This window comes from Phyllostomus discolor, chromosome 4, assembly GCF_004126475.2.
Source record: "Phyllostomus discolor isolate MPI-MPIP mPhyDis1 chromosome 4, mPhyDis1.pri.v3, whole genome shotgun sequence".
NCBI classification, from domain to species: Eukaryota; Metazoa; Chordata; class Mammalia; order Chiroptera; family Phyllostomidae; genus Phyllostomus; species Phyllostomus discolor.
Window position 1 is genome coordinate 134695946 of NC_040906.2, and position 24617 is coordinate 134720562.

Here is a 24617-nt window from a genome sequence, read left to right on the forward strand (position 1 = left end):
CCATTAATATCTGTATATGTTTTGCCTGTAGAGACAGTGGTAGAAATTAAATTATTATGAAAGAAACATTTTACCTTTAAAGAAGATAGGATTATGTATAGCTCAAATGAAATTTTTGCTTTTATTCTTTGGCATTCATTAATAGCTTTGAATAGAAATAATTTAAAAATAGAAATGCAAAATCTCTCAGTGAGCAAGTAGCCCTGATTTCCATGTGAATTAAGTATGAAGAGATGAGCAGAGTATGTGGCCTTCCATTGTTTAGCCTTCATCTAGAAAACATGTTATTAAATATGTGAAAGCCTAACAAGAATCAAGTATTTTAGTATATATGCTATAGATTTTGATCTTTAAAGTTTACATTATCTATAAGTTATAAGTAGCCCAACCAAAATATCTGCAGTGTATCAGCTGCTGTGCAATTCAATTTTCACTAAAAGCATGAAAGTCAATAGGAAAATCACCCTGTCAGCAAAATTTGAATTTAAAAGTTCCATTCATGGGGTAAAAGGATTATTTTTAAATGGAGCAAAACATAGTGATATTTGTCATGTTTGTTAATGATCAGTGTTCTCATTTGTCCTAATTTATTTTCTTTTCCCTCATATGTTCTACATTTGTAAAATAGAATAATTTAAGAACATTTTTTATATTTTAAAATATCATCAATTCATAAAGCAAATGGCCTATCACCCTCAAAAACCTTATTTTTTGAGTAATATGAAAACATTTGAAAAGTGTTTGAGGTTTAGTTTTTGTGTAGGTCTGGCCCGAATGGGGAAGCTGAGGATGAGAGGTGAAGTGCTGCTCAGGGACTTACAGTGGCAGACCTGTGACCTGCATCCAGGTTGTCTCTGTCCAGAGCATGTTTCCTTCACCACCACACTTCACTCCCTCCAAATGTCTGCTGAAAAATTACATAGGGGAGGACACGTTAGGGAGTGCTGAGGGTAGATGATGGATAGAGTATGGATTCAAGTAAATGTATCAGATTTCATCAGATTTTAGAGTCTTACTAAATCTTTTTCTGTTTGCCCTTTTTTTGGTTGTTGCTTGGGGACATATTTCTCAGTTTTTAATGTGCACCTGCCTAGCGTGTATAATTAGATTAGATCTGTTTCATCTCAGGATCTCTTCCCTAGCCATTACATTCCGTCCTCCCTACTGACCAGGGTATTTTAGGGGACTCTGTGTCCTGCTGAGGAGTGAGAGAGAAGCACTCCTCTTATCTACTAACACTCCTCATGTCATGGTATTTGGTGTTGATGGGTTCTCTGTAGTTGGAGTTTGAGAGGTTATGGTGGTTTCATTTCTTTGCTGAGAATGGAGTTAGCCTTCCCTTTACTTTTATTTTATTGTGCCCATTGTATTTCAAAGATTGAGAAAAGGTAAGGAAAATTGTTGATCTTCCGCAGTCTTTAAGTGTAGTTCAAAATATTTTTCTCAGAAAAAAATTTATCTAAAGTAAAATTCTAAGATCTTAGTGCAGCTTGTATATATCTGGAGGAAATACACACACAAATACCTATTCCACAGAACTATGTGGAGGTGTAATGAAGCTGACAAACATGTGCAAAGTGTTTAGCCAAGTATGATACACTATAATAATTACACAATAATGCTTCGTAGTCATCAATGTCACTTCATCACATGGTTGGGGCTTTTACTTTTGGCTAATATTAAATATATTTTTATTTCATTTTAAATTCTGAATTTAAATTAATAAGTATAAATCATTTATTCTGAATTTAAAATTGATAAAATAATTGCGATAATTGATATTTAATATTTGGAGTGGAATTTAATATCAGTGTATTTATATAATGAGCTTTGACATTATTAAAGACTGTCACTATATTGATACACTATAAATTTATATCCCCAAGCTTCATATATTAGTGTCTAACTTCTACATTCCCAAGTTGAGTGATGCACATGATCTTTTAAAAGTTTCTAACATTGAATGATCAATGGATATATTAGCTTTAATATAGTGATGTTTAATTATTTGTCTGTATCCCAGCTAGAATGTATTTATAGTTTTTGTTACCCTGACTTTAGATGAGGCACTTCCTATGTGTGTAGCATTTCATCATTATTAAAATTTATTGTATATTAGTTCTCTAATCACAAACTAGTAGACTTGAGTCTGCCTGGAAAAGTAATGTGATCTCTGTAGTGGAATATTATAATATTTAATGGAATATTGCATAGCAAACTGACTTATAACCAATGATGGGCTTCCATATCTTATAGAATCAATGTATTTGTATGGGTAATATAACTAAAATATAAGGACCAAACTTAGTCTTATTAGCTGGAAGAAGTTTATAGCCATAATTATGAAAGGACTAATATACACTCATGACTTAAAAGGGTGGCTTTCATTAGGTTTCATTAGGTAGCACTCATAGCACGATATCATTAAAAATAATGTTACAAATTTAAGTAACATCAGACTGCTGGGTGGTTTCACACACCTACTAAAACTGAATTTGCTATTGAAAATGCTAATTCATAGATTCTTCTCTGCTGAAGTCATTATTGTTGTGTCCTCAGTTTAACCTAATACAACAGACTCATAAAACAAACTCTAGGAACTCTGTCAGTATGAATGTATATCTATAGAAGTTTAGAGCATCAGTCAAACACTTAGAGTGAATGTGTTCTATATATATAATTAAAAGAAAACAATGTGATGAAGACTTCATTTAAAACGCAAAATAGCAAAATTTTATAACTGCAGCCACAGACAACTTTAATAAAAGGCTCTTGTGAATATTTGAAAACAAAGTAGTACAACACTTTGGTAAATAATAAATTTTAAAAATGAGAAGTATCTGTTTTCTTAGAGGAACATCTAAGAACTATGATGTTAATTTCACAGTCAAGTTATCATTCCAGTGGGTTGTTTTAATAGAAAAGTTTGAAAATTTTATTCCAATAGTTATTTTAAATAAGAGGTCTGAGGGACACTCATTTATCAAATGACTTTAAAATTATAAGTAAAAGTGTCAGCATTTACCCAAGAATTGACATATCAGAGACACTTTGTAGAAAGCCCTAGAGACCTGAGTAAAAATTGGAACTTAATATTCGCTAAGGGAAATATTATAAACCAATACAGATAGAACCAAGTATTTAACCTTTGGCATTGGAGGCCTGTTTGAAAAACTACAATGCAAGTTTAAATTCTCACCTCAAATTATACTACTAAAAGAAATAAAATCTCACTGGGTTAAATGTAAATGTATAATTACAAAAATTGTAAGAATATACTGGTATATACAGAATCTCAGGATATTTAAGCCTAAGGAAAAAATGTACAAAACACTAAAGAAATTTGGTAAAGAAAAAAAGAAAAAAAAAAAAAATTGATTAACAAACAATAAAATAATAAAACTAATACATATCAGAAAATATTATATAATCAAATCTAAAAGCCAAATTTCAAAATGGGACAAATATTTACAAAAAGTATTTTAAATAATAGACTGGGATTCTTATAGCATAAACTACTTTTATAAATCAAATCTCTGCTTTTCACTGTGCTTAGAATGTTATTTTAAATTAATAATGATTTAATCAGAAAAGTACTGTAATGAGATAATAAAGAATATGAATAGAAAACAGACCAAAAATAAATCTACAATGATGAGTAAAATATTAGGATACAAAACATCACTAGTAATGAAATATGACCGAGCTGCAATTATGATGCTACTTAGTATATAGTTATTTAATGTACCAAATCAGAAACTTTTGAAGAGCATAATAGTGGTAATAAGAATGAAGTCATAAGCAGTTTTTCTTAGACTACCATTGTAAAAAAAATGTGTGTGTGTGTATACACACACACACACCACACACATAAAGAAATTCAGTAATATGAGCCATAAGCTAATAATTCTACATCTTAACACTGTAACTAAATTTTTAGAAGACTCTATATGTAATGTTCTTGCATAATTTTTATATTTGTCAGTATCTAGAAAAATTCATGTGCCTAATAAATAATGATTTAGATAGTTTTTATGATGAAATGATATGAATATTCAAATTCACAATTTTGAATATTTAATGACATAGAAAATAACTATGATATAAATGTTAAGTTGTAAAAGGAAAAATTTGTGAATGTGGAAGCCAAAGTTTGGTTTTAAATTATGCATGTGTGTATAGACTACATAGAAACACACCTACAAACTAATAGTCTTACCTCTGATAGCACTATGGGTTAGCTCATTTGCTTTCTTGTGTGTATTTAGTGTTTTCTCCAATGAGTATAAAGAGAATAGAAGGGTGCACTATATAGTGTTAAAACTTTCCAATCCCAGAAGATTTTATTTGTTGCTGAAATACATATATATTATGATAAAACTTACCCTAAGTACACTTCAGTTACAAGTATCAGAAATCACTTTGGCTATTTAAACACAAAGGGCTTAATAAGATTATATGTTCACACAGTGAAAGGGCACACCAGCACATGCTGTCCTTAGATGTCTTGGCTGGGGCTGGAGTTCCTAAGGTGACTTTATTCACAGAGTTGGGCACCTTGGCTCTCCTCCATGGTCCTCAGTCTCAACTGGGTTAGATTGGATTTCTTCACAGCGTGGTGTCTCAGGGTTCCCAGAGAGAAACAGCAGAAATTACAAGGATTCCAAACTTCATTTGTCCAAATAAATTACAAGACCAGTCCACATTTAAGAGGAAGGGCAATAGATGCTAGAAGGGAGGAACTACAAAACATTGTTGCCATGTTGTCAAGCAGCTGTACTATGTGACTTATTTTGGCTCATGGAACTTTGAAAACTGCTTGCTTTGGAGCTATCCTACTAGAAAATGAGAGACCACAGGAGAGAGGTTCCATTGAGTCTAGCCATTCCAGATGTACCCAGGCATCTTCTCAATCCTAGTTATGGACCCAGAGGGGTGAGCATCTGGCCTTAGCAGAATTGCCTCAGCATCAGAGAAACCACCCAGACAATCACATAATCTTGAGAAATTATAAACGTTTGTGATGCTAAATCACTGTGTAGCAAAATCTGGCTATAATCCACTTTGCTGCAAGACAGGGAACAGAAAGTTGCCAGGTCAAATATTGGCTCAAAACTGCACAGCAACTGCTAAAGCCAAAAACTGCAGCCCCATCCTCAGTCTCACTATCGTGAATGGAATGACGCCCTGGAAGACAGAACGTTTTTATGGGGTCCTCATGGCAGGAGCATCTCTCTTCCACACGTGTATAGTGCTGTCTAATAAGCTGAAGCGAAATTACATCAGCAACCCTATTCACAGGAAAGTCTGAGAAATGTTGGTTTTAGTTCTCCAAAATCAGTAGTGCAGGAACTCATATTAGGAAGGTGTGATATTTGATGTATAGGAAAAAATAAGTAAAGTGCAGCCTTGGGTCTCGGACTTAATTTGTCCTTTAAAGCTATTTGAGAAGGAATTTGTTAGAACCCTACTCCTTACGTGCGCATTCTGTCCTTTGTCACCTGAGACTCATGGCCAATCCTATAGGTATCAGCATGAAAGGGATGTCAGGTGAGTGTTGAAGGTTTTTGTTTGACAAATGAGATTTTTTTTCCTTGAACAACTTGGTCGAGAACGGAATTGTTTGATATGACAGACTTTTGAGAACCAACATTTGACTGCATTTGGTCTTCAGCCCTGTTTCTGCCACAAAGCTCCTAAAACCCTTGAAATTTCTTGTGGTAAGAACAGAAAATGTGTCTTTTGCTGTGTTAATGAGTTGATTTTTTAGAAAGCTCCTAAGTAACCTAAAGAAGGAGAGCAAACTATGTGTTTAGAGGTTTGGAATTTCAGTACTCCACCCCCAAGTCCCGAGAGGAGAGCCGGGGTAGTGAAGGTGGAGTGCTGGAGAGTAGTGCTCCTGGAGAGAGCATGGACGCTCCTCACCCTTTCCCCAGATCATCTCGATGTAGGTCTTAGTCTGGCTGTTCCTGAGTTATATCCTTTTATAATAAACCTGTAATCTAGTAAGTGCATGTTTCTTTGAGTTCTCTGAGTCACTAGCAATTAATGGAACCCTAGGAGGAGGTCTTGGGAACTTCTGATTAGACCCAGTTAGCACAGATAACAACCTGGGTTTGCAACTGGCATCAGAAGTCAGGGGAAGGCAGCCTCATAGAACTAAATCCTTAACCTGTGGAATCTCTAGGTAGGTAGTGTCAGAATTGAGGTGAAAATTGTGGGACACCCAGCTGGGATTCCAAGAATTGCTTGTAGGTGTGGGGAAACCCCTCCCAACCACAACTATGTTGAAATTGGTACCATAACTTATTTGGAAGGTATAATGGATGCTGCATTATAATCCACCATATCTACTACAATCAGCATTGGTTATTTTATTGTTTGGTAATTGTTTCCACTTTTATGAATTTCGAGACTATAATTTCCTATACAGTTTGATAAAGGAGCTTATCAACACTCGTATTAGTACTCCATCAATATGCAAAGAATAAATCTATCTTTAAATCGATACTGATGAACTCACATACCAAGAAATACCATGCTTATCTTGTAGTACCAAAGTTCCTTGTGCTTTTCTTAGGTTTGGAATGGTGGGAAAGGCTCATTTTTACTGTCTTATTCCTATCTCCTTCCTAGCATACTAATTATATAAGTCATTTATATATCTCAGGAGCCACATGTATACTATTCCTTCTACTAGGATCTCTAGTTTCCCTTCTCCCCACCTGCAAACTATAATTAACTTTTCATTATATAAAGTCTAGCCATTGTTAATATAATGAGAATGGCTTGTGTGGCTTGGTAGCCAAGTAGAGTGCACTGGAATGTGCATTTGTGAACAATGATGACTTCACTGTACTAGTCGATGGGAGCAGTAGATGCCATTTTGAGTGAGCCTGTGTACTGTGTGGCCATACCATTCAAAATGACTGAGCAAGTAGAGCAACAAATCTGCATCAAATTTTGTGTTAAACTTGAACATTCCTCTGTGGAAACTATTCGGATGATTCAAATCACAGTTATAGGCAACTGGTGATTGGCAGCTTCATCACGACAATATGTCCACTCATGCACGATGTCTCCTACAGAGTTTTTTTGCAAATCATTAAGTTACCCAGGTGACTCGGCACCCCGACACCCCAGATTTGGCATCCTGTGACTTCTGGCTTTTCCCAAAACTAAAATCACCTTTGAAAGGGAAGAGATTTCAGACCATCAATAAGATTCAGGAAAATATGACAGAGCAGCAGATGGCAATTGGGCGAACTGTGTGAGTTCCCAAGGTGCCTGCTTTGAAGGGGACTGAGGCTTCATTGTTCTATGTACAATGTTTCTTGTATCTTATATCTTCTTCGATAAATGTGTCTATTTTCCTAGCACATGGCTGGTTACTTACTGGACAGACCCCATTGCATACTCATCTTTCACCTTCCAGCCTTTACATCAATTGCTGAGCAAGACTTTCTCTGACTCTCCAGACCTTATCAGGCTCTCCTGTTATAGACTTTCGAGTCTGTAACATTGTATATTTCTTCCTTATGATCTGGTGAAAAAGGGATGTATAAATTAATTTTAGAAGAAAAATACCTACCAAAGGGACCAAAATTAAGAAAATGTTTAATAAAATTTAGCTACATGAGCAGATAAGGTCTGTGTTTCTATCCTTAAGATTTTGAATCTTCCTATCCTCCTTTGTCAGTGAAGGACACAAGATACCTGGTGTACAAGGAGGTTTCTGGCTCGAGCTTACCTTAGAATGGGGTTACAATTTGCCATATTAGAGAGTGTGATGATTAACACCATGTGTCAACTTAGCTAGGCCATGGCATCCAGTTTTTCCATCAAACACCTAAGTGTTGTTGCTAAGATATTTTTAGATGTGATTAATATGTAAATCAGTAGATTTTTAGTTAGGCAGAAAGATCACTCACCATAATGTGGGTGGGCTTCGTGCTATCAGTTGAAGGCCTTAAGAGAAAGGATTTCGATCTCCTGAGGAAGAAGGAATTTTGCCTTCAGACTGCCTTCACAGTGGAGCTGCCTATATCAGTTCTTCCTGGGTTCTCTAGATTCTATGTATGGCCTGCAGATTTTAGACTTGCCAGCTCCTCAGTCTTATGAACTAATTCCTTCAACTAAATCAATTGATCAATCTGTATCTCTCCGCGCACACACACACCATACACACATCCTACAGATTCTGTTTCTTTGAAGAACCCTGATTAATACAGAGAGTTAAAAGGCAGAGAAGTGAGGGCATGAACTTTTACTTGATTTGTATTTAGTATTAGCTATTTTTATTCCCTTAGAAACCCTGGATATAATCAATATGCCATTATGGAAGCAATCTGTCCTGAGCCCCTGGGAAGTGGGTTTAATTGTTTGGGCCCAAAGAAGGGAAGGTATGTGGCAATATTCAATATGAAGCTGTTCTAAAAACCCAACTATTGCAGTCTTCAAATGCTCTGCTCTTCTCAGATCTTGCTTCCTGCTCTCCCTGAGAAAAATTGGCTCTGGACCCTTGATTAGCCAGACAGGTTCGTTTTCCTCAAATAAGAGAGACTCTAGGGATAGTAGAGGGCAAAGGATACACTTTTAAGTGTTATTGGGTACCTAACAGGATTGTCACTTGGGTTGTACTAGCAATTTTTTCCCACCATTACTTTGGGTTTCAGAGATGGAAAAAAAACCCCAACAATTCTCCAGGGTTTTTTGTTTTGTTTTGTTTTTATGTTGTTGGGGTTTTTTAGCAATATTTTTCTAGACCCTTACTGTTTTCACCCTTTAGTGAACTTGGGAAGGATTTCTTTTTCTTGCTTTCAAATTTCTTGCCTAATTCCCCTGAAACAGGTTTCATATTCTCTTATTTCACTAAGGCTGGCAGAAGACAAACATCTATACTCCAAACCTAGGGCATGAAGGAAATTTCTACTTTCTTTTTTCTTCCTCCTTTAGTAGTAACAATTACTCTAAGAGATGCCAAAATTACAGGAGCCTGAGGAAAGGATATGTAAAATCATTAGATATTTTATATATTAAAGTAAGAGACACCCTTTGAAACACAAAGCCAAAGTTATTTCTCACTATTTCCCTAGAAATTTCCCTGGAAAGCATGTCACATCTATTTTTGGAACTGTTGAGTATGATGACCTTAGGACGCCATGCTGGAGGCAGTTTCTCTTAGGATGTCCGAGGAGTTGACATCTTATTTACATAGAGAGAGGAAGGATTTTCTGATGTTAATAATGTGCTTTCTTTGGTTAATTTTTGTTTGGAATTGTCAAAATATTTTAGGTAAAAATATGAATTAGGTGCAGCATAATGTGATTATAAAAGTGAAGGAATTTTAGTAAATGTGACACATTATAAGACTTGGAAGAAAGCAATGTTTATTTTTACCACAAATACCTATACTTAACAAGTAGACATAAGTAAAAACAAACAGTTATAAATAAAAACTATCTTTACACAAATATGTATAAGCAAATTAATTTAGTGTCACAGGGGAAATTCAAATAAAAATCTTATTTTTCTAGTTTTGAGAAGTTTATCATATGTATTTTAGGGATGACAAATCGAATCTAAAGGAAATGCTAAAAGAACTATAATTTAAATGTATCTTGAGAGAGCAGTGATGATAGTATAGCTCTTGGTTTATTATGCAAGGGGGAAAGATGATTTCAACTTTAAATGACGTGTGAGCTGGAACTTGAGGACGCCTATGATTCCAGCCTATCTTGATAAGAGGGAGCTCTTCTGTGCAGAGGCACAGCCTAAGTAAGAGAATAGAGAGAGGTACAGAGAACAGGAGGGAGAAGAAAACCGCATTCAATGGAACTTGCCATGGAAATATTAGCTCAGGCGAACTTTTTTGGTCAGATTACCAGAACCAGTTAAGTAAAAGAAGCATCATTAAAAGCCCGTGGTTTTTGCTTCAAATCATATGTTTCTCCAAAACTGTATTGAAAGAGCAGAGGAACAGGCTTTGGGTTCATTGATGAGTTAGGTTTTGCCTGGGGCATAGGGTGTAGATCAGAGTAAGAGATAAGCTAGGAAAGTGAGTTTAAAGTTAAGGTTTTGGACTCTTAGAGGATGTACACATCTGCCTAATTTTGCAAATTTTACAAATTAATATAAACCAATTCTAACTTTAATACAGTTTAGTTATAAAGAATTGATATTGTCAAGGTAAATTAATATTTTTTTCTGAACTCAGAAAATGCAGGCAGTAGCTAGGAGTAAAATAACCTCTATTGGGGACAGGGAGATTTCCTCACTTTCTATGCTTCTTTAGTTTACAGCTGGGCCAATAATAAAATAATAAAATTGACACAAGACTAGATTAACAGGAGGAGGAAAAAACTTTAATATACGCACACAGAAGACTCAAATATGATGTTCAGATCATAAAACATGACCCACAGAAATGTTCCAACTAGGCACCTTTTTATACCTTTTAGAAAAAGAAATAGTAAATTTGTGAGAAATTGACAGGACAAAGAAAGTTAGTGCCTATTGGAAATGAACCTAAGCCCAAATTGGGTATTCATTAGTGAAGAATCTAAAGAAAGTTTGAGAAAGGAATACAGAGTTTGTTTATATATGTCTTTTTGGCTCCAGCTTTTATAACACTTGTGATAAGGTTGTCTTATATTATTAATTTTTATTGTATTTTTCCCATTACCATTTATCCCCCTTATACTGTCTAGCACCTCCACCCATTCCCCTGCCCCCTCAATCACCACACTGTTGTCCATGTCCATGAGTCTTTTTTCTTTTTTGCTCAATCCCTCCAGCCTCTAACAGCCCCACCTCCAATAGCTGTCATCCTGCTCCCTATTTAGGAGCCTGACTCTGTTTTGCTTGTTGATATTGTATGGTATTTGTCTTTCTTTGACTGGCTTATTTCACTAAGTATAATGTTCTCCAGGACCACCCAGGCTGTCACAAAGGGTAAAGTTTTCCTCTTCTTTTACGGCCAAGCAGTATTCCATTGTGTAAATGTCCCGTAGTTATTTTATCCACTCATTTAATGATGGATACTCGGGCAGCTTCCAAATCTCAGCAATTGTAATAAGCTGCAGTGTACATAGGGGTGCTTGTGTTCTTTTGAATTAGTGTTTTGGTTTTCTTCAGATAAATTCCCAGAAGTAAAATCACTGGGTCATAAGGCAGTTCCGTTTTTAATTTTTTGAGGTACCTCCATACTGCTTTCCACAGTGGCTGCACCAGTCTGAATTCCCACCAACAGTGCAAAAGGTTGTCCTGTTTAGGACAGAGGAGATTCAGAGAGCTCTTCCTGCTCCGGCTATTTTTCAGGTGATTTTAGTTTGAAATCATCAATATACCATTGTGAAATACCTTAAGGCAGCCTGCAATAAGCCCTGATATCTCCATTATTGCTAGGGATTTAAAGCTCAAGCTTAAAGTCATGTTTCCATTTGATGATTTTCTAATTAGATTTATCATAATTTTAAAATTTTAAAGAATTATGGAAGGGCCCATTCTCTTTGCCAACTCACCATTTTGCTTTCCACTCACCAAACAATGCTTTATTTCTTTGTCTCATATTTGCATTTGTATAAAAAAATACATTATACATATTTATTCAAAATGTTTTGACATAAATAGTACCCTCTTTTAATATTGTCGTCTAACATTTTTTTGTTTGCTTCCCAGATGAAAGTGTGCTGTCTTATAAACGGTGTTACCTTTTTAGAATGCTAATGCAATAATGAAACTAATAAAGCTAACTCATGGCCAGAGAACTGCTATTTAAACATCTACCTATGTTGTGAATCTGTTTCAAGCTACATTATTATGCACATGCTTTTGTTTTTAATATTCCTATGGTTTCTATTCCTTCCTACCTAAATTATAAAATCCCCCAGGATGGTGACCTTGTCTGACTACCTTAATGTCCTCCATAGATCTTGGTACAATGTACTTTTTTAAAGTATGAGTGTTGAATTAATGATGTAGTTATATGCATATATTTGATCATGTGACATCTCTGAGTTACCAAGGATCTTGAGTCTATTAAACCTACACTTAAGTAACATTAGCTTCCTTAAAAAGGATAAGCTTATCATAAATTCTGATAGTCCGTAATTTAATTTAAAAAAAAATAATGCAATTACTCAGGAGCCAAGCATTTCAGAATATTGTTTATTCTAATCGCATTTTGCTACTTATTACCAGTAATCTTAAATAAATTCTATTCAGTGCACATCTTTTCTTTTTGGCAAAGAGTACACATAAAGAGTAAGTACTTCCTATATTACTTTTTGGCAAGAATACTTACTTGATATTGGCAAAGTTCTGTTCTTTCTTTTATTCAGATATTTGTACTTCTTAAAAGCCTCAAACAATATCTGTATTATATAAAACCAAAAATGTATTATTTTATGCTGCATATGGATTTTTTAAGTAGTAAAAGATTTATTGTCCTTAGTATATTTCTACTGGTTCTAGCTCAGTGCAAATCTTTGATAACTCTCAGTTTTCTTAAGAATTATTTTCGTAAGTTATTTTATTTTATTACTTTACACTCTAATTCAGAATCTTATTCATGGGACGTTATTTTGCCTTTTTACTTTTTTCTCCACCTAAACATTTCAAGGGAATATTTAGAATTATTTATAAATGAAACCATAGGAATTTTTAAAGCAATTTCAAAGAATAATAAAGAGGTCTACATAAAAGATGCATCCAAATTTCTTTACTGTTTTAATCATTTACATGAAATTTAAAAAATAAACCCATAGCATGAAGTATAATCCAGAAAAAAATACCCAATATTGAGAATCTATCCATTAATTAAACCATCATAGAGAATGCCATCTTATCTCTTTAAGTCATGCTGAATCAAAAGAGAGGCCAAACAATCTTTGCTCACGAATGACCTTTTTTTTTTAATTTTGTTCACTAATTTAAAGCGCATTCTCAGTTGTTTATGTAGAGGTCAAATCTTTAGAGCACAGATCTGTGCCCCCACATATTTTGGTGGCCTCCCAGTGTTTCCAAAGTTAATTTAATTTTACATGCAGCTTTGAATTGCTGATTTTTCTGGAAAAAAATCAGAGGTTTCAAAAATGCTAGGCCTGCATTTCCACAGGACATTTGCCTGGAGACTAAGGCATCTGTTCCCTTTGGAGGGAGCACAGGTGTCCCCATTTTATCACCAACCCACTATCCCATAGACATGGGCCACTCCCTGCCCCCCTGTAAGCTTTTGAGTTTGTGATCTGTGCTATAGAACATATGAAAGACAGATATACAAAGTGAACACCTTTTTTTTTTTAAGTTGCATTTATTCAGAATGTGAATGTGATTAGAGGAAGGTTGGAGGGGAGTAAGATCTGAATATATCCAGGTTCAGATCATTATTTTCAGGATTCCTGTCTGTTGGATCTAACAGCCAGTTTTGCATCTATCGTTTTTTATGAATTGTTCAAGCTCATTAATTTTATTATGATTTTTAATATTCAAAATTGTTAGTATTATAAAAATTTTAATAATACTTCCAGGATTCAGTTAAAATCTGGAATTTGCAAATTAAAGTGCAAAGAAACATAATAATAATAACAATAACAGTAATAAATATTTTTAAAAGGATGTTGTTTCAAGTTGTTCAGTAATTTACCTGACAGGTCTTTTGTTGTTGTGCACATGAATGCAAATGATGGCTTTTCTTCACTGCATTTCTTTCAAATCCCTATCCCACTTTAATTAGTTATATAGATTTTTATATTTACAATGATATCTCTTTAAAATATTTATGCCAGAATTCTGTAACTTTCAAACTGTATAGGAGACACTTTCATAAAGTTAAATATTTGTTAGTTTACTATGGAAATATTTAAGTTAGACAAAAAAATCATTGGGTTGATATTGTATTAGTTTGGGTAATGTTTGCTGTTGCAACAAATTCCCAAGTTCTAGTGGCTGAACACAGTAGAATTTTATTTCGTCCTCATGTAACATTTCAATGAAAACATTTCTGGTTTGTGGGTGACTTTCCTTCAGGGGGAGACACAGGGATTCAGATTTCTTCCTTGTGCCTCTGCACCCCTTAGTGATATGGAGCCTTTTACAGCCAAGTAGGAAAAAAAGCTTGTAGAGAAGGTGTGCCTTTGTTACGAACTAGAAGTGCCATTTCCATTCACATTTTTATTGGCAAATATTAGTCAACCCTATCTTTCATATTCATGAAACTTTCCATTTGTAACTTCAGTCTCTCCTGATTACAGGGGCTCTGATAAGCATGGAGGTCAACATTATTTTCAATAGAGAAATAAAAAAACTTGAGAATATATTAAAAAATGAGAATATGTTAAAAACCCTCAATTCAACTTTCATAGAGAAACAATGTAAACAATTGCCCTGGCTGGCATAGCTCAGTGGATTGAGTGCAGGCTGCGAAAACAAAGTGTCGCAGGTTCGATTCCCAGTCAGGGTATATGCCTGGGTTGCAGGCCATGACCCCCAGCAACCTCACATTGATGTTTCTCTCTCTCTTCCTCCCTTCCTTCTCCAAAAATAAATAAATAAAATCTTAAAAAAAATACAAAAAATAAAATGTTTAAAAAAGAAAAAATGTAAACAATTAAAGATAGTATAACAAATAATGAAAAATATTCTTCGTAGTTATAGATTGTTGTCAGATAAGTGTAGAAGGTAAAAAAGGATGCGACAAAAAAAAATTTATATACCTCTTGGCCATTTGTGTATCTTTTTTAAAAGAAATGCCTCTTCAAGCCCTGGCTGGTGAACTGAGCACTGGCCTGCAAACCAAGGGTCATTGGTTTGATTCCCAGTCAGGCGACATGCCTGGGTTGTGGGCCAGGTCCCCAGTTGGTGGCATGTGAGAGATAACCAGTTGATGTGTCTCTTACACGTTGTTATTTCTCTCCCTCTGTTTCTTTCCCCCTTTCCATTTCTCTAAAAATAAATAAATAAAATCTTAAAAAATATATCTATTCAAGTCCTTAGCCCATTTAAATAATCATATTGTTTTTCTTTTTATTGAGTAGTTGGATTACCTTATATATTTTGGATATTGACTCCTTATCAGATAAAAAGTTTGCAAATATTTTCTTCCATTCTGTAGGTTATTTCACTCTGTTGATTATTTCCTTTGCTGTGCAGAAACTTTTTAGTTTGACATAATCCAGCTTGTCCATGTTAGCTTTTGTTGCCTGTGTTTTGGGTCATATGTAAGAACTAATTGCCCAGACCACTTTCAAGAATCTTTTTCTGTATATTTTCTTCTATTTTATAATTTTGAGTCTTAAATTTAAGTCTTTAATTCCTTTTGAGATTATTTGATTTCTGTATATGGTGTGAGGATAAGTATCCCATTTCATTCTTCTGTATGTGGTTATCATTTTGTCAACGTTATTTATTGAAGAGACTATTCTCGTCTTACTGCGTATTCTTGGCACCAAGTCTAAGATCATTTGACAGTAGATATATGTTATTATTTTTGGGCTCTCTGACTGTTCCATTGGTCTATGAGTGTGTCTTTATGCCAGTACCATACTGCTTTTGTTACTGTAGCTTTGTGATATATTTTGAAACCGGAAAGAATGATGCATCCATCTCTGTTCCTGCTCAAGATTACTTGGCTATTCTGGGTATTTTGTGGTTCCATATGAACTTAAAGGTGTTTTTTTTTCTGTTTGTCTGAAGAATGTCACTGAGATTTTGATAGGGATTGCATTGAATCTATAGACCCATATATTTAGAATAGAAGTTAAACAATATTAATTATTTCAAGCAATGAACAGGGGATATCTTTGAATATGTATGTCTTTAATTTTCTTCATTAATGTTTTATCATTTTCAATGTATAAGTCTTTCAATGCTATATATTTATTCCTTAGTATTTTATACATTTTGTTTGCTATTTTGAATGGAATTGTTTTCTTAAATTTCATATAGTTTGTTGGTGAAGCTGTAGAGAAAAGAGAGCCCTCATACACCATTGGTGGAATGTAAATTGGTACAACCATATGGAAAACAGTCTAGAGGCTCCTCAACAAATTAAAGACAGAACTACTGCACAATCCAGCAATCCCTCTTCTGGGTAGATAACCCAAAAGAAATAAAATCAGAATCTCAAAGAGACATCTGCACTTTCAACCTCACTGCAGCGTTATTCACAATACCTAAGCTATGAAAACAATCTAAGTGTCTGTGGATGGATTAATGGATAAAAAATGTTATGTATATATATAAAATAAGATATTATTCCACCTTGAAAAAAGGAAATCTTGCCATTTGTGTCAACATTAATGAACTGGAAGACATTATGCTAAGTGAAATAAGCTAGACACAGAGAGACAAATACTACATGATCTCCCTTTAAATGTGGAATTGAGAAAAATGGAACTCATTGAAGGCAGAGACTAGAACTGTGGTAGCAAGGTGCCGGGGAATGATGGAAATGGGGGTTGATGTTTGTTAAAGGGACCAGAGTTTCAGTTATATAGGGTGACTAAATTCCAGAGATCTGATGTACAGCATGGTAATGACAATTAATAAGATTGCATTATACAGTTGAAATTTTCTGAGTCATCAGAAGAAATAGCTATGTTAGGAGATGAGTATGTTAATTAGCTTGATTGTGGTAAATATTTCATAATATACATATGTGTGTATCAAAACAACACATTGTATGTCTTAGATAAACACAATTTTTATTGGTCAATTTTACCTTAATAAAGCTGAAAAAAGAAAAAAACAATAACCTAAGGAACAGAAAAAAAAAAGGGGGGACAGATGGAGGCAGTTAAAATAAGCCTATATAAACTCTGCAAAGGGAAGAATGAAAGAGACTAACTGTGGCCAGCATGGAGAAAGGGAGGTTTTGAAGTGTGTGCTGGAGGGCGGGCCCAGCTGTCCACTGGTAATGGGGCTGTATAGCATTCTGGACTCAGTGTATTTGAAATGTTGTAGAGCTGGTTAACCTTGGTAAGAGTGCTTCAGTTCCTTTAATCCTAAAGCCTTTGAGGCTTAACTCTGAGTGGAATAACGACAGCAACCCAACAGGGTAGAAATTAATTTCTAAGCCTAGGGATCAGGAACCAGAGGAACTAAATGGAATCAATTGCAGTTGGTCTCATATTTCACCTCTCCTTTGAGGCATGCATTCAGATACCTATTAGGTAGAGGATACACACACACACATGTTTATTCACACATATATACATACATATATAAAATTTGGAAATTCAAATATTGTTAAATTTATTTCCTATTTCAGAAATGTGGGATTGTAGGGTTACCATCAGAGACTCAGATCTCATATCCCATAACTTATAGAGACTACAAGAGATCCATTTATCAGTAATATGGGAAAATAGCGTAGAGGATAACAGATTTCAATAGGATATTTTAAAGTCATCCAAAAAAGAAAAAGATTGAAGGCTATGAGGAAAATGCACTTGTTTTCCTACTCATTACATTTGCACCTCTTGCTAACCTGTAATAGTTAAAATGAGTTATATAGCCTTTGCAGCCTCTGAACGATTACATGAAATAGTGCAATTTCAGTCTTTATGACTTTCTTATTCTATTATGTAAATTAAAAAGTTCTGCTCTAATTCTGTGACATTACTATTTTACCAGAAATTAAATGTAACTTATCTCAGTGATAAAGTTGAAAACATATTAAGACATTTTCAAAGCTACAAGGTTTTTTTTGTATTGTTTTGCTTGTTTGTGTTTTTTTTTTTTTTTTTTTTGTCTAAGACAAAATCTCTTTGGTGAGTTGCATCATTACTCTAAAACTTCAAACTTTTTCTAAATCTGTGGAAATGCAATGAATTTAAATTAATAGGTTTCTTTTAATGAGGTCAAATTCCTAGCCCTTCAACCGTTTAACACCTGGATATTTGGATGAAGGAAAAAAGTTTCTGATCAGGCTGGAGTGATAGTCATAGAGGTTGGTCCTAAAGAACCTCAGTTTATCAGAAGATGTGTTCAAGTTGTTTTGAGCACTGGTTGACAGTTTACAAATATTCTGATAATCATGGTGATCTCATTTTTCAGATTAGAAGTAATAAAAGACTATAATGGTAATAATTGCACATAATGTGACAGACACTGTCATACAAAATCTTCTAGACATCCTACATTTTAGGGGGAAAGCTATTTCCATAGTTCTCAGGGGAAAATTGATTCATTCCAGAAGTAAGTGACTTCCCAAATTACACAGATGAGTCTGGGTTTAAAACCAAGTATGTCTGCACCCCAAACCAAACACCTTCCAATGACACCTCTGTAATAATCTTCAGTCTGAGAACAGTACTCCATTACAGTTCAGTTCATTATTGGGTAGAGGAAATGGTGATAGTATATTTTTTAAATATTTATGGTATGATTAGTATGCATATATTAAAATACAATGTTTCCAAACATTATTGTAGGAAATATTTTAAATGTAATCTGTTGGCACATAAATGAGAAAATTTTAATTTCATGGAACATTTATATAGATGAAAATGCACATTGCAGGACTACTACATTTATATCAGCAGAACCCAGAACTCTCTTAGAATACAAGTATGCTGTTTTCTTGGTTATTATTTTTTTAGTTTTTCACATTAAATTATTATTCACTCTTCATTAATTTGGGTCCTCCTGAACCAATAGAAAAAGTACTTCAAATGTTTGATTGATGCAGTCTGTTTTCCTTAAAATAATTTTATTTTACCTCAAAATTTGAATTTCCTTGAAGACAAAACTATTATATAAATGAAGAAAATCCAAGTACCCTGAAGATTGAAATTAAACCTAAGAAAAAATATTTATTTAGGACAATATATTAATATTTGATTTATATTGATACCTTTTTCAGTCATGCAATACATTGTACAAATTAATTGACAGAAAATGAATTTTGTTTAAAAATTCACTTCCCATTATATACCAAATGAAGTTTCAGAAGTATTAAGAATTTTGAAAAGAATAAAATAATAATTATTAAAGAAATTTTTGTGATTATCTGGTCTTCGTGGCAGTGGGATTTTTACCATAAAAAGCAAAGGAAGAAACAGTAACAAAATAGTTAAGTATATTTTACCCCACAAAATTAAAATTAAAGATTCTTAAATAAAAATAACTAATATTCGTTAGATTAAAGCTTAAAATATGCATGATGGAATCATGTAAGTTGGATTGCCTATACATTTTTAAGTAATTTGGTTTAAAATTCTTATTCCTATAATCTATTTTATTGAGATAGTCTGAGATGTTAAATATTTTTAAGATGGTAGTATTTATAGTATACTGTTTTGAAAACCAAATATCAATGCCTAAATATTTGGGTAATAATTTTGATATATCATAAGGCAATATGATACAGCCATAAAACGAAGATTGTTTCAAAAGCTTTTGACATGGTACATTTATTTGCATCATACCTCTTACTAAATTTTAAGAAGCAGATTAACAAGTAGATAATTGTATTAAAAACACACAGCGTAGGTGGGGATTTAGCTCAGAAAAGGCTTGGAGATCAGAAGGAGTGGAATATGCTGATGGATATGTCTATTTCTTAACTGAAGTCCCTCCATGTATATTTTTCATTTATAGCAGGAGAAATTTGGTCTGGCTCAATTTTGGAACTGTTTTTTGAAAATGGCTTTGACTTAAAGTTTAAGGAATAGACAAGTAGATGGAGTGTCACTTAAAGGAACAAGCTTGTATGTTATGTCCCCCTTGCCTTTTCAGATCATCCTCATTTTGATATGGCCATCCTGGTAGTCCTCCTTTGCCATTTCCATTTTTGATTTCTTTCCCCAAAAGCTGTGTGCAGGTAATCCCATGTGCCACTGTTGAAGAAAAAAATTTACTTTTTAAGATTGATATTGGCGTACGTAGCCACTGTTCTCTTTTGGGTGTTTTTTTTTAATTCATGCCGAAGAGCATTATAATTTGTAAACTTAATTATGTCTTACATCTTATTAGCTTAGTAGTAGGAACTACATAAGTTTTAGATGCAAGACTATTGTTATAATAGCAAGAAAAACATGTTGCATGTGTTATAAGATTGTACATTTTTACAGAGCAGTATGCAATAAAGACATGCATTTATTAGTTGCAATATAAATATGTAAAAATATTTAAAATATGTAAAAATATATAAAAATAAAAACCACCACCATAGTGATTATTTTAGACTATGAAATTATGAATTTTTTTTTCATTTACATGTTTTATATTTTTAAAGTTTCAACAGTTAGTATGCATTACTTTATATTAAATAAATGTTTATATTAGTAATATTGACTTGGTTACTGGAATCATGAATAATTTCTGGGTCTGGCAGCTAGGGTTGTGTTGATATTACAAGAAACTTTTTGTTTCCCTTTGATCTGAGATGTAGGACCAGTAGAAAGTTGTGAGCAGAGGGTTGATATCATATCTGACTTATATTTATTAAATACCTCTTGACACCTTCCTGCATTTAACCTCAAAGGTAATGTTCTTCTGTCTGTGCAAATATCTCATAAAAGGCATAGCAGATGCAATTATGTGTATGGACCGGGCAGGGACAAAACTGGGTAAAGGTTGCCAGGTGCAAGTACATGAAGAAGTCTACATTGTGTGAGTGGTGAGAACACCAATAAACTGGAGGGGCATCTGCTTTTAGCTCCAGAAGATTGTTGTCATTTGAATCTGGGGCAAGTGTTGCCCTATCATTAAAAGCTGAAAATTTAGATTTTTATATGAATTTTAAATTTTACAACATGTGACAACACAGATGTGGAATAAATCTAACTCTGGAATGTTAGTTTGCAGTCTTTTTTGTTATCATTCATAGTGTCTTAAAATAATTTGTAATGTTCCAGTGTAATTTCTTGATAGCTCTCATGTCTGCCCTCCAGTTTTCCGTCACTCTGGATTTAATTTACTTCATTTATCTACTTGTCTCTCTTATTTATTGATCTGTTTTGTTCCTAAGCCAACAAAATGCATTTCCTGTTTGCTTCTTAGTTTTAATTCCACTGCTCATTTTGTTACGGTTCCCTCTTAGTGTTAAAAAACAAACAAAACAACAGAAAAAAAAACACTCAATCAGCTTTTCAATAATTGTCTGGTTGATTTACAGGCAAAAAGTTACAAAAGATATATTTTTTATACCCTCAACACTTAAATGCAGAATAGCACCAGTTCTTAAGATTTAATCTTACATTTTATAATGGGGTCATTGAAATCTGAATCACAGTGTCTGGCCTACTTTTTAAATTAGGCCCTCTCTTTTAATATAGCCTTTATTAAGAAGAACTTGATTTCCATTGGGAGAAAAATGAGAGCAATATGATATAAATTACAATTATGAGAGATTCTAATGTTAATATAGGGGAATTTTTCAGAAAACAATTAAGGACATGTTTACAATAGACTAACTACACATAAATAGATTATATTTTGGAGCAGAGCCATTGTCATGTACATTATAGCCACACAATTTAGTTTTAAGTTAGTACTACTTATTGAAGTCACCATAAAATTCCCTGTTTTTAGTAGTCAGTCTTTTAAAGTCAGAGCCTATACCTTTGTGTATTTTAAAAATATAGAATTATTGAATCAACGAGTGTTTGGAATTGGCTCCCAGAGTCATAGTAAGGTGGAGCAACATGCTGGACAAAACAAAGAATGGAAATATGTGGAGAAAGAGACCATGCTTCACTGTCTTACTCCACTTGACCCCAAATATATAAGTTCCACTTATACCCTTCAGGGAAAGACTGAACAGAAACTGTGAATCCCTTTGATTGAACACATCCTGCACAAACAGTTTTCTATCAAGTTATTCAGTGGTTTACCCCTAAATAACTTAAGAAAAATCTCTAAATGTTAATAAATGCTAATAAAAGGATGAAAAGGTAACTCAGAAAATGAAGATTTTCGGAGAGCAATAGAAAACTTCCAAACAGCTATAAATTATTAGCCTGAGAGAAATAAAAGAATGTGCTGCATCTTTGAAACAAAATAGAAATTAAAAATCAAATTATAAATAACTCTTAGAAATTAAATATGAGAAGCAAATAAAATTTTAATATATGACGTTGAAATATAAAATTTAAGATAATAGAAAGTAGAAAAATACAAAGATAGACAAGGAAAAATGAAAGAATTAAAAATGCATAGAATTAATCCACAAGATGCAATGCCTGACTGATTGGAGTTCCACAAATTAAAAAAATATCATGGGAAGAAAAGAAACAGGGTAAGTAATTCATTATTGAACCTTTCAGATTAAGAGTTAAGAACATCAGTACCAGATTTGGATATATTTCTCTAGTACCATGAATTGTAGGGAATGTGTGTCAGGCACATCACCATTAATCTCTGAATATTGAAAATACAAGCAAGATCTTACAGGTTCTCAGAAAAACAGACAAAAGTAAAACAAAAACAGCTAGCACATAAAGAGTAAGGATAATAGGGAGTTAGACTGTCATTTCATGGCAACTTTATAAGCTAAAACGTAAGATAAACCCTTCAAAATTTTCAGGTAAAATGATTTTCCACCAAGAATTGTATACCCAACTGTAAAATGAATCCAACATGAAGGATGACTATAGACATCTGAAGACCAAAAAAAAAAAAAAGACAAAGACAAAGCATGCCTGCCGGTAATCTTTCTCAGAAAGCTTCTAGGTATTCTACAGTAAAATGAATTGTAAATCAAGAAGCAGGACGGGATCCAGAACATAAAATTCACACAGAGATGAAGGGATTTTCCAGACTAAAGATAGAAAGAAGTCCTATATGGTAATCTGTACCACAAACCTAGCAATCAATCAGTCCAAGAAGAAACCCCTGGAAGGGATGGCTCCAAGAGAAAAAAGAATACTGCAGATATTTGAACATATCTAAAGGTGCAGAAAAATCCAACTGTACATTTTAAGTTACAGCTCAAATGTGATTTATCTCTGATTTTCTCCAATCCAGAAGCAAATTTATAATTCCTCATTTCTTTTTCCATGTATTTACCAATTTATTATAGTAGCCCTCATAACATTAAATAGCCTTAAGGTGCCTCTTTGTATGCATGCCTAACCTACTAGATTGTGAGTCACTAGAGAACAGAAGCTGTGATTTATTCACTATATACCTACATCGCCTATGAAAGAGCACATGGCATAGTAGGCCTTTAAAATGTTATGGAGCATGCATTTATGCACTTGGATAGTCTTTGACTGTTACTTCAACTTCAGAAAATATTTTGTTCTAGATTATTTAAACAGACTCATTTTATATTTATTTTTTAATTTGTTTTATGATTTTATTTTTTTACTTTCAGAGAGAGGGAAAGGGAAGGAAAATGAAAGGGAGAGAAACATCAATGTGTGAGAGATACGTGGATCAGTTGACTCTTGCATGCCCCCAACTGGGAACCTGGCCCACAACATAGGCCTGTACCCTGGGTGGGAATTGAACTGGCAACCTTTTGGTTCATAGGCCAGCGCTCAATCCACTGAGCCACACCAGCCAGGGTCATTTTATATTTATTAAACTCATTATAATAGCAAACTCTTTAAGGCATATATATATAGAGAGAGAGAGAGAGATGCACATGTTTTATATGTATGTGTATATATATAATATGTGTCTAAAACTTTCAAAAAACAATGATAAATGATGTAAAATTTAAATGTCTTTCTCTATAACACTAATAATAGAAGCTTGCTTTTCTATGACTCAAAGCTGATATTTATGAATTTTTTCATATATTTAAGCCATTAGAAGTTTTGCCCCATGTACAAGTATATGGATTTTTTCCTGGTATATTGTACATGTTACTTTGAATATCCCAAACTATTAGTCATTAGATGCCCCTAATGTTTCAGAAAGCATATATATTTTACATTGCTTTTTAATTTATAGTGATAGCTTTTTAGATTATCAAGTTATATCATCCTGAGAATGGTAGTATTTTTAATGAGAGGATATATGATCTGTACTTCTTCAGCAAGCTACAAATAATTCATGAAAATTGTAACTGAATAAATAAATAAATGTCCTGTAGCTACTTGGAGAGGAGAAGAATCTATATGTAATTAAAGATTACATTAGGGACATATGGAGATAAGCTTGAAGTTGTTATTCAGATATGTGAGAATTATCATGTACAAGGTGAAATTCTAACATTTTTGTGTCCCAAATTATAAACATAAATAATTTTAAAATGTCTTTTGGTGATACAGATATTGTAGAAGATCATAACATTTCTCTTTCCGTGTGTCTTTGAATATAACACACGTTTTAAACCATGTTTGTTTGCTATAAATTGGGTCTAAACTGTGGAAGTGAGCTAGATGACTTCTTAAAGAAAAAATTTTGTGGCCATGCTTATTTCTATATTGTTGCTGAAACTCAGCATATTATTAGCCAGCATTCATCACTGATTCATGAATAACCAATAAACATATTATATATTATATACCACTCACCATGAATCTTATCTTGCGGAGCAGAAAACTTTGAATATGTATCTTATATGAATAAATATACAACTAGGAATTTTGATAAGTTCTATGAGAGAAAAAGGGAGTGCTATGAGGATGCAAATGTACTATAATGTGCTTGGTTTTTAT

The 24617-nt window shown here is 33.6% G+C and overlaps 1 protein-coding gene across 2 annotated transcripts in view; it reads left to right on the forward strand.

Moving 5' to 3' along the window:
* ADGRB3 (adhesion G protein-coupled receptor B3) overlaps window positions 1–24617 on the forward strand; it is a 721652-nt gene that overhangs the window by 31062 nt on the left and 665973 nt on the right. The window lies entirely within an intron of this gene.